This window comes from Apium graveolens, chromosome 11 (assembly GCF_009905375.1).
Source record: "Apium graveolens cultivar Ventura chromosome 11, ASM990537v1, whole genome shotgun sequence".
In the NCBI taxonomy this organism is placed as follows: domain Eukaryota; kingdom Viridiplantae; phylum Streptophyta; class Magnoliopsida; order Apiales; family Apiaceae; genus Apium; species Apium graveolens.
In genome coordinates this window covers 69,843,734-69,855,885 of record NC_133657.1, presented here as the reverse complement: position 1 = coordinate 69,855,885, position 12,152 = coordinate 69,843,734, and positions in this window count along the sequence as shown.

Sequence of the window (12,152 nt, the reverse complement as noted above, 5' to 3'; positions counted from 1 at the left end):
AATTTAATATAAAATACATTTTTAGTATCTTTCTGTTAATATTAAATATTTTGTATAATTTTTTTGGATTTTTTAATTAAGTAATATAGTAATTTTTTAAAATTCAAGAATAGACCATAATTTAACAATTTTAATATTTTAGGGTTCAAAAATTTCTCATTTGACTTTAAAAAATATTTAGGAATAAATAAATAAATAAAAATAACGATATAGAGTTTGTAAAGTGTAAATCCTGATTTAATCTAGATTTCTAGGAACCAAATTCTAATTTAACCTTGGAACCTAATTTAACCGTTTTTAATGTTTTAGAATTCGGCAATTCTCAATTTGAGTTTAAAAAAAAACATATTGAAAATTATTATTATTTTTTTAAAAAATAACAAATATACAGGAGCAAAAAATGTATTTGGAATAACTCAACTGCCAAATTCGTAACTAATTATTTTTCTATTTAAATTAAAATTAAATAATGGAGGTTAGCCATCGTTTCTCCATTCACCAAAGTCATATATGTTCTATATATAATATAGGAGAACAAGGGTGCAATTTCATGAGATTAAAAAGTCTCATTGAAAAGATTAAATTACCCTTATTTTCACCAAAGTCATATCTATTCTATATATAATAGTAATTTCATGACATTAAAAAGTCTGATTGAAAAAATTAAATTACTCATTTTGGTTTGTGGGAATCAAACTCAAGTTATTTCACTTAACTAAACAACCTCTTCCCACTACACCATATTGTCACATGCGTTTTTTATCATACACATAATATATAAGTGTGATAAATGAATATTTTATTTAACTTTAAATATACATACTTGAATTTCGCAAAAAAAAGGATAGTTAGTTGAATATTTGTACAGTTAATTTTAAAGAATTGAATTCCAAATATAAAATTAGGCATAGTACATAAATGAATCATTATCTTATTTATTAATCAACTTTTAGTTTGAAAATATATCTCATATATTTTTAACATATTTTTTATTATTAAAAGTAATTAAAATGTACATATATAACTTTTAAAAAATATTGAAAATAGAATCGCTTATATATAAATAATCTATATTGGTATTAAATATTTAAATAAGTTCGAATTATAATGAGTCAATGCATTTTAGAAATTAGCCCCTTGTTCAAAAAATATTCGAAATTTGACTACAAAACCCGACCAAAAAACATCGTCACATTCTACGTTTAGTAAATTTAAATTACAAGTTCGGTGAGAATATCTTACGAAATTTTTTAATATCTTATGTTAATATAAATTAATGTGTTTGAGATTTTTATAGGATCAAGTCAATCGATTATTTATATTAAAATTACTAATTTCAGGGGTAACTGTTAGTCCTTAACAATACAACAAGAATCACAGAAGGGGGGGTTGAATGTAATTCTGGCTACTTTTTCAGATTAAAGAAAAATGGTTCTAACTTAATAATATATAAGTGTTTGATTTGCAAAGTGCAGAATGAAGAGTTAGATAAATCAAGACACAAGTAATTAAAAATACAAGTCTTTAAAAACTTTTTGGTGGATTTGAATGTATCCACCAGATATCTATCTATCTATCTATATATATATATATATATATATATATATATATATATATATCAAGAGAACCCTGTGAAGCTTGAATAGCTCACAGCTGCTTACAAATATGAACAACTAAACTTACATAGAAATGCTACATGATTCAACTTACAATTGTTTCTCTGAGAATATGTATTTGCTTAGTCTTCTTATTGTTCAATTTGCTACTCTTGGTTTATATATTACCAAGATTATATAGTAATAAGACAAGATAATAAAACAAAACCTATCGAGTCCAATACCATGTTGCTTCACTACTCTATTCCAGCATTTTTGAATATCTTCATAATAGCATGGAAATGGTAATGCTTCTTTGTTCTAAAAAACCCAGTTGAATAGGCTGCCACATTCCTTTTGCAAACACTCGACGCATGTGACTGTGTTGTCACTGTCAGCAGATGTTTGAATTGATCATCCGTCGGGTACATGATTATCATCCGTCGGGTTGCCTTGTTGATCATTCATCGGGAGTTTCGTTGATCATCCGTCGGTAGCTTTGTTGATCATCCGTCGGGTAGCTATTTGACACTTGACTTCATTTCACTTATGCAGAATTACAAGACATCTTATATTTACAATTAATCAACCTATTCTGCATATCTAGTTAAAGTCAACATGACTTATATGCTACTACAGAATCTATACAAAGGTGTTTACAGAAATGTGCTACATGACTTACTGTTACATAAGCTACTCATTCGATGGATGTCAAATCATCATCCGTCGGGACTATATTGAGTCATCCGTCGGGACTATATCTGATCATCCGTCGAGTGCTACATTTTTCACTAAGTTGAATCTACTAAGGTGTTTTGTTAATGTAATCATCAAGTTTACAACATATTCCCAACAATCTCCCCCAAATTATGTCTACTAGAATTGTAGCCATAAATTAATAGAAACTTGATGATAACAAAACACTCTAAAAATACAGATTTAAAAAGTAGTAGATGAAACTGAAAAGTGCTGCATAATTTACTGAAAAATTTACAAGACAAAATGTACAAAGATTTGCTCACAATCATTTTCAAGGTGCTCCTCCAGTCTGAGCAGATTGATCTATTTCCTTGATTGTTTGGATTTCTTCCCAAGCTTCCTGTTGTTTTCTTCTATCTGATTTTGGAGCTGTATGTGGAATTCAAGTTCATCAGATTCTGAAAGATCTAGCATTCCTTGCATTTCCAGAAGAGTCTCATTGCTAGAGATGCTCAATTGGTCCTCTAATCTGAAGAATCTTCTAATTCCCTTATCATCCATGAATTCCATCAGCCAGCAAGGCCTTAGATGCGCTCTACTCCTTGTGTAAGGAATAGTTAAGCTATTTGGGAGTGCATCTTTGGCTCTAATACTCCTCAGTTCTTCAATCTTCTTTAGAACTAGTCTTCTAGCCGTCACATTGAATCCAAAATTCTTCTTGAAGGATGAATAAACTTTTATCAGTACAGATTGGCTCTCTTGAAGAATCCTGTGAAGTGGCCATGGTATCTCTTTTCCTCCCTTGTACTTGAATACTAACCTTTCAGGTAGATTCCTGTAAGCATCAATCCCCCTAACTTCTTCCAATTCATCTAGATAAAGGTTTAGTTCAGAGAATTCCTTGATGTCACAGATGTACATGATATCTCCCTTGTTGACCTTGGTTTGAGCTTTGGTTAGGGACTTGGATCTGAGAGTTGAGGGCTTCACTTTCTTGACTGCTCTGGTCTTTGTCTTCTTTGGCTTCATGAAATGATGTAGATTGAGTTCAGGAATTGGTAGACTATCCCAGTCTATTGGCTCATCCTTTGGAATGATAGGTTTACCATGGAAATTCTTGGATGGATCTATCTTGAATTCTTCATTTGCCACAGAGGGAATGAATGTTTGAGTTGTTGCAGAAGTAGACTTTTTGGGAAACTGATATTCCAATTCCTTTTCATCAAAGTTCACTTTTCTCTTTGCATGAAGTTTGTATCTAAACCTTTTTGTCTGCTGTGATTCTTCTTGCATTTTCAGATCCTTAGATCCCGTGGTTTCAGATGATTGTTCAGGAATTTGTTGTGTAGGTTTCACAACTTGCAGCTTGACCAAGATAGCAGCTTGCTCCTTCTTTTACTTGAGCTTTTTAGCATCTAGAGCAACTTGCTTCTTCTCTTGCTTCAATCGTGCCTTTTCTTCCCTTTTTGCTTCATCAAATTGAGGGTGTCCAGCCACCACACAGATTTCCTTACCATTTCTGAAAACTTTGGCAATTCTCCTTTTCAATGCTGAATCAGCTGGATCCTTGTAGAATGCAATAGATCTTGACAACAGTTTCTTCTCATCAGGCTTTGGTATCTCATACACTGTATCCAAAGGATTCTTTAGTGAAGATTTTGGGTAGTTCACCTTTGACTTCATGATTAGATCTGCCTTTGGAGACTTGATGCAGAATATCTGGCCTCTTTCCAGATAGTTTATACTCATTTCATTCACATAAATTTGCCTGACTTGAGAGTGATGAATGGATGATTTTTCTGGCTTCTTTGCTAGACCAAATTTCTTTTGAATATCCTCATAAATTTTCTCCCAGTTTATTGTACTAAACTGTTTCTTCTCAGCTGCTCTCAAAGTGGTTGCTGCTTCATTAATTAGATCAATGCTATCTTTAGTTGGTGGCTTTGTGAAAGCAATTGTTGGCACAATTGCTTTACTGACTTGAATGTTGAGCACCTTTTGCTCCCCCTCACTCCTAGAGCTCTCTTTCTCCCCCTTTTTGATATCATCAACTTGTATGGGAGGGAGTTGAGCAGCCACCAACTGTTGGAGTAGAGCAGTATGAGTTTCTTGATTTGTAAGTATCTTGGCCATTGACTTCTCTACAGCAGATAATCTTGAGTCCATGGCCTCAACTTTCCTATTGAGAGCAGCCTCCTTTCTTAGTTTTTGAACTATTTCAGTCATGGTGGTTGCAGGAAGTCTAGCATCCAACCTTGCTATGACATCTTGTTTTACTTCGGAAATTTCTTGCTTGATTTCATCCACACTCTGATTGTGTTGGAGAGCTTGAATTTTATGCAGCTGGAGTGCTTCAAGGTGTGCTGTAAGTAGCTTCTTTGTGCTGGCATTAGAAGATGCCTGAATGGCTGTTTGGGTGTCATGAATTAGCTTGAATAGTGTTGATTGAGATGTGAGTAGGAACATTCTTTTCTTAGCATCCATGAAGGGACATCTGCATCTCCCCCTATGCTCATGCTATCTTCCTCATCATCCCCACCAGCATCCCCAAAAGAATTTTCATCCAGTTCAAAATCGCTGCCAATGGTAGAAGGCATAACAGTGATTGCATCCTTTGCTCTCTGTAAAGATTGTGTAGTATGCACCAAGTTTAGTATTCTTTCATCCTCCTCATTAACCTGTACAGCTAGAGTTTGGTAAGCTGTAACAGGGTGAGTAAATGTCTCAGTATCTAGGGAAATAGAATCTATAACAACTTGATATTCTTGCTGAAATAGCCTTTTCCTTTCTGCATCATTGACATTCATTGACTCACTTGCAATGGTTTCCATCCTTATCACTCCTGTACCTGCATTTCTCTCATGATCTCTCTTTTCTTGCATCAAGGTCTCACTTTGGCTCCCCACCCTCATACCCTCACCTTCACCATCTAAGGTGGGACTCCTCACACTCACTTTGGCCAGTCCTGAAGAAATGGATTGCATTGGATCACTATTTTTCTCTCCTTTTTCCTGGGAGCAACCCAGACTCTCACTCAAGTCACTACCTTCCCTCAATCCTAATAGTGATTGTACAATTACTTAGTCATCTGCACTTGTGACTATAGTTGAACTTTGGAGTTGTGCAGAGACACCCGACGGATGAGAAATATCCATCGGGATAGTAATTTGACTATCCGATGGATGACTGCTGTTTGGCACATCCGTCAGGATACAATCACTACTCGACGGATGAACAATATCCATCGAGTGAGTAGAAATGAATGAGTTTGGAATGGAAACTATTATGGACTCTGTGCAGATTGATGAAAATTTTGGCACAGATGTCTCAACAGTCTCAGAAAGAAATGGCAAGTGAGCCAACAAATCATCTAGAAGATGATGCTCACTTGCATGGATTTTTGGCTTCTCCAACAGAGTTAAAGATGAAGACTATGGTTGTGATGTTTGAATCATGTCAACATCCAAAGTTTGTGTGGGAGAATTTGGTGTTTGAGGTGTTTTAATTTGTACAGATTTTGGCTGTGACTCCACATTTTTTGGAGCCACATCAATTTGACTTTGAGATGGTGCAGTGACTGGATCTTTAGCTTCAGTTTGTACTGTGTGTGTACCCTGTGCATCCCCAAGGGTTTTGGATTTCTTCTTTCTTGTGTAGGTTTGTGGTGAACTTGTGTCCCTACCCCTCTTGGTCTGTGCTCTTGGCTGAGAGCTTGTTTCAATGGTAACATCTTTTGGGAGGATGAAACCGGTTATGAGCTAATGTCCTTATTAAACACTGCAGTTTATTGAGAAACTGCAGTGTGACTAGGCCGGGAAACACTCACCTCTCCAACCTTATCCTTAGGGCTTCTTTGATTTTCACCCTGTCCCTCACCATTCTTTCCCACCTTCACACTCCCCTCTTTGTGTTTAGTGGATTTTACAACTGGCATCTTTTGAGAGACACCAGTGGGGGCTTTCTTTGTCTTTGGTTTTGAAACTTTGGATTTGGTAGCTTGGGTAGGCATCTGTCTGGTCATTGACACAGATGCCACTGCTACACTAGAAGGCAAAGAAATGGTTGAGGTTGGAAGAGTAGAGACAGTTGAGATTACCTCACTTACCTGAGGTGCCTCCATTACTGGAAAGTAGAAGAGCGACACCTCTTTGTGGTGGTTTGCTCTATTTAAATATGCAATAATTCTTCTTTCTTGAACCCAACAATCTAACTTGTTGGTTGGGTTCTCAAGCACAATGTCCTCAGAGAGGTGGTTAGCAATCATCATGAAAAATCTAGCATAGTAAACATTCTTACTCCTCTTATTAAGCTCCCCTAACTTAAACCCCAACTCAAATAAGACTAGATCACTAAAGTTGAAGAATTTATCAGTTACTAGCATGTAAAGCATGTTGAGCATGGAGATATTAACTGAATCAAAATTGCTAATTTTACCAGAAAATACTTTAGTAACTACATCACACAGATAACTCCATTCCTTCCTAAGACCCAAACTTCTAATTTCACTTAATTTAGAAGTAGAGAGTGCATAGCCCATGGAATTAAGCATATTAACAATGTCAGTGTCTGTGTGTGGAGAAGTTACAGTATTATCAGGAAACTTGAAGCATGCTTTAACAATATCACTATTGACACAGAATTCCTTACCTTTAATCGTGAAAGTGATGGTCTTGTCGGTTGAGTTGTATACTGCAGTTGTCCATATTTCTTCAACAACCTCACAGTAAATGGTGGGTGATTCCAACATGGCATAGTTGAGTTTGCAGTTCTTCACAAAATCCATCATTTTGTGGTAGTCGCCAGATTGTTGAATCCTCTTGTTCACTAGAGCCGTGAAATTGTTCTTCTCATAGATAAAACCAGTTTGAGACATGATTTTGACGAATGGTGCCATTGTTAGAGAGTAAGAACTTGCAGAGAGAGAGAGAGAGTAATTGCTTTTGAGAAAGAGAGAAGTTAGAGCAGATGAATTGAGAGTAATAAAAGAAAAGAAATGAAAATGAATTTTGCTTTTATACTCTCCCAAAAATAACTGTCAAAAATAATAAAGTAAAATAAAGTGACCAATAAAAATTGCCCAAAATAGCCGTTTAAAAATTAACTGTAAAAATTCCATCACTTATCCGTCGTGTTGTGCTTACAAACTGTAAGTATACTCGGTGGATAATGTTCAGAGAATCAACGGCTAAGAATGAGACAATTCGACGGATGAGGATAAATCAGTTATCCGTCGAGATATAAAATATTCCAGAAAAATAATTGATTTTGTTAACAAATTGTATATCGATGGATGATCGAACTCGATGGATAATGATCATCCGTCGGGATGTAAATTTTGACTTAGCCAAAATTTCATCCAAGACTGAAAAATCAATTAAATTTCTGGCTGCAATACAACTTGCAAAATATCTGAAAAGATTCAAGAGTAATTAAGCATACCTAACTCACTTACCAACCTTGAAAATGTGGATTCATCCAGTGGCTTGGTAAATATGTCTACAAGCTATTTTTTACTTGGAACAAAATGTAGTTCCATAGTACCATTCATCACATGTTCCCTTATAAAGTGGTACTTGATGTCTATGTGCTTTGTTCTTGAATGATGTACTGGATTTTCAGTGATGGAAATTGCACTTGTGTTATCACAGAAAATATGAATTCCTTCCACTTGCAGACCATAGTCTAGCAATTGTTTTTTCATCCACAAAATCTGTGCACAGCAACTGCCAGCAGCAATATATTCAGCTTCAACTGTAGAAGTAGAAACTGAATTTTGCTTTTTACTAAACTAGGACACAAGCTTGTTTCCTAGAAATTGACAGGTTCCTATTGTACTTTTTCTATCAATTCTGTAACCTGCATAATCTGCATCTGAATAACAAGTTAGGTCAAAACCAGGATCTCTAGGGTACCAAATGCCAAGTTTTGGTGTTCCCTTGAGATATCTGAAAATCCTCATTATAGCTACTAGGTGAGATTCTCTAGGATCAACCTGAAATCTAGCACAAAGACAGGTAGCAAACATTATATCTGGCCTACTAGCTGTTAAGTACAGAAGTGAGCCAACCATGCCCCTATAACTTGAAATATCCATAGACTTTTCAGTAGTGTTTAATTCAAGATTAGTTGCAGTGGACATGGGAGTTTTTGCAGATGTGCAATCCATTAGATCAAACTTCTTCAAAAGATCATGAATGTATTTAGTTTGACTAATGAATATTCCATCACTAACTTGCTTAACTTGTAAACCAAGAAAGTAAGTCAGTTCTCCCATCATGCTCATTTCATCCTTACTTTGCATCAATTTGGCAAACTTTTTGCAAAGTTTTTCATCTGTAGAGCCAAAAATAATGTCATCTACATAAATTTGAACAAGTATGCTAGAGCCATTAACATTTCTAAAGAATAAAGTTTTGTCTACAATACCTCTAGTGAAGTGATTCTCTAAAAGAAACTTTGACAAAGTGTCATACCAGGCTCTAGGTGCTTGCTTCAATCCATAGGGTGCTTTCAAAAGATAGTATACATGATCAGGTAGATTTGGATCTTCAAAACCAGGAGGCTGACGGACATATACTTTCTCCTACAAATCTCCATTTAGAAAGGCACTCTTGACATCCATTTGATAGACCTTGAAATTGGCATGGGCTGCACATGCTAAGAAGATTCTAATGGCTTCAAGTCTTGCAACAGGAGCAAGGGTTTCATCAAAATCTATTCCTTCTTGTTGACAATAGCCCTTAGCAACCAATCTAGCTTTGTTCCTGACTACTATGCCATTTTCATCCATTTTGTTTCTGAATACCCATTTGGTGTCTATAGGATTCTTCCCTTTAGGCTTGGGTACCAGCTTCCAAACATTGTTCCTTTCAAATTGGTTTAGCTCCTCCTGCATAGCTAAAATCCAATCAGGATCCAATAAAACTTCTTCTACCTTCTTTGGTTCTTCCTTAGAGAGGAAGCTGCTATATAGACATTCTTCTTGAGTTGCTCTCCTTGTTTGAACTCTAGAAGATACATCACCAATGATGAGCTCAAAGGGGTGATCCTTTGTCCATTTCCTTTGTTGAGGTAGATTAGCTCTTGATGAAGAGGCCTCATTGTTGCCTTGATGTGTGATTGAGTTTTGATTATTGGAAACTCCCCCTGAGTTTGTGAATCTATGATTTGAGAGAGGGGAACTTTCTATAAGTGATCTATTCTGAATTTCAGCTTCTTTTGATGACCCGACGGATGGTGTATTTTGAGTTCCGACGGATGAGGCTGATTGTCTCTCGATGGATGATGCAGATTGTCTGTCGATGGATGAAACATTTTGTATCTCGATGGATGTTGAGTTATTGGCTTCATTGGTTGTAGATTTTTCTGTACTATCCTTAGTTGAAGTTTCTTGATCACTTTCATCATCACTGTCATCACTAACCATCTCCACATTGTCAAATTTGAGGCTCTCATGATAATCTCCATCTTGCAGTCCTTCAATCTTTTTATCATCAAACATAACATGTATTGATTCCATAACAATGTTGGTTCTCAGATTGTAGACTCTATATGCTTTACCAACAGCATATCCAACAAAAATTCCTTCATCTGCTTTAGCATCAAACTTCCCATTTTGATCAGTTTGATTTCTTAAGATATAACATTTGCAGCCAGAGACATGAAGAAAATTTAGAGTTGGCTTCTTGTTCTTGAACAATTGGTAAGGAGTCATGCATTTTGCCTGATTAATCAAAGAAATATTCTGAGTGTAGCATGCAGTATTTACAGCTTCAGCTCAGAAATATGTTGGTAACTTTAATTCTTCAAGCATTGTCCTTACAGCTTCAATAAGTGATATGTTCTTTCTTTCTACTACTCCATTTTGTTGTGGAGTTCTTGCTGCTGAAAACTCATGCATAATCCCATTCTCTTCACAGAATACTCTCATAACAGAATTCTTGAACTCAGTTCCATTGTCACTCCTGATTCTTCTAACTTTGAAATCAGGATTATTGTTGACTTGTCTTATGTGATTGATGATGATTTCACTAGCCTCATCTTTAGACTTTAGGAAATATATCCAAGAGAACTTTGAGAAATCATCTACAATTACTAGGCAAAATCTTTTCCTTGAGATGGACAACACATTGACTGGTCCAAACAAATCCATATGTTGCAGTTGCAAAGGTTTTTCAATTGTTGAATCAAGCTTCTTTCTGAATGATGCTTTGATTTGTTTTCCCTTTTGGCAAGCATCACACAGTCCATACTTAGAAAACTCCACTTGAGGAATACCTCTAACCAATTCTTTCTTTACAAGCTCATTCATGGTCTTGAAGTTTAGATGGGATTGTGCCATAACCAACTTTCATCTTGACTTGCTTTGCTGAAAAGACAAGTAACAGATTTTGCATTTGATGAGTTAAAGTCAGCTAGGTACACATTTCCTTTTCTCACTCCAGTGAGAACCACTTTGTTGCTCCTCTTGTTTGTCACAACACAGGCTTCTTTAGTGAAGGTTACTGAATTTCCTTTATCACAAAGCTGGCTGATACTCAACAAATTGTGCTTGAGACCATCCACTAAGGCAACCTCCTCAATGATGACATTGTCTTTTGAAATCAAGCCATATCCCACAGTATAACCCTTGTTGTCATCTCCAAAAGTAATGCTTGGGCCAGCTCTTTCCTTGAACTCTGTGAGCAGGGTAGAATCTCCAGTCATGTGTCTTCAACAAACACTATCCAAGTACCACAGATTCTTTCTGTTTCCCTGCACACATTAAAATCAAATCAAGTTGATTTTGGTACCCAAGTTTCCTTGGGTCCTGCCTTGTTAGCTTTCTTCTTTTGTTTCTTAGATTTGATCTCATTTGACTTGGGGATATCAGATTCATTCTTAGTCATCCGAGTTGGACTTTTGAAACCATTCATTAAAACACAATTATCATGCACATTTTGATTAACAGGGAATGGCATGCTATTTGTAAACATGTTATTCCAGCAGGGCATGCTAAATGGCATTTGAGGCATATTAAATGCAGCATAATAAGGATTATGTGCAAATGGCATATTAGCAAATTGTGCATTCATATTCTGTATAGACATAGCATTCAAAGGCATAGAAGTCATAACACTCATGTTGGGAAAAGAAGGTGGTACAGTTATGGAAGTAGGCATGGAAAGTTTGCAATTAACAGACAGATGATTAACACTACCATACTTAACACAGATTTTTTTAGGAGCATACTTATCAGGTGTGTAGTTGTTATGTTTGTTAATTCCTACTTTCCTAATTCTATTGTTTTTCTTTTTAGCCTCTATTTTAACCTCAATCTTTTCTAGTCTGTCATTCAATTGCTTGATGGACAGATGACCAACATTCACTTTCTTCTCCTTCTTCACTTGACTAGATTCTCCTGAAATAAAGTTTTTGGAAACTGATCCATATTTCATTTAACTTGGCAAGTTTGGCTTTACTCACAGGTTTGCTCACAGTCGACAGATGAGGATTTATGTCACTCGACGGATAACCCTTTAGATTATCCGACGGATGACTCTCATCATCTGTCGAGTCCACATCTGTTAGCAATCCTTCAACCTAATTGGATTATAGCTTCTCTTTATTCTTTTTCCAGGCTGCATCACAGAAAGACTCAATACCTTGAACTTTGGTGATTTGAGCATGGACATCTCTAGATGATTTCCATGCCTTAATCACCTCCTGTTCACGATCAAGCTGCTTCTTCAAAATTTCTTCTTTCTTCAAGGGCTCAGTAAATTCCTCCTTAGCAATCTTACACTCTATTATCAATTTTTCAAATTCAATAAAATGAGACTCTAGCACATTATTCCTCTCACTTAAAAACAAATTGTT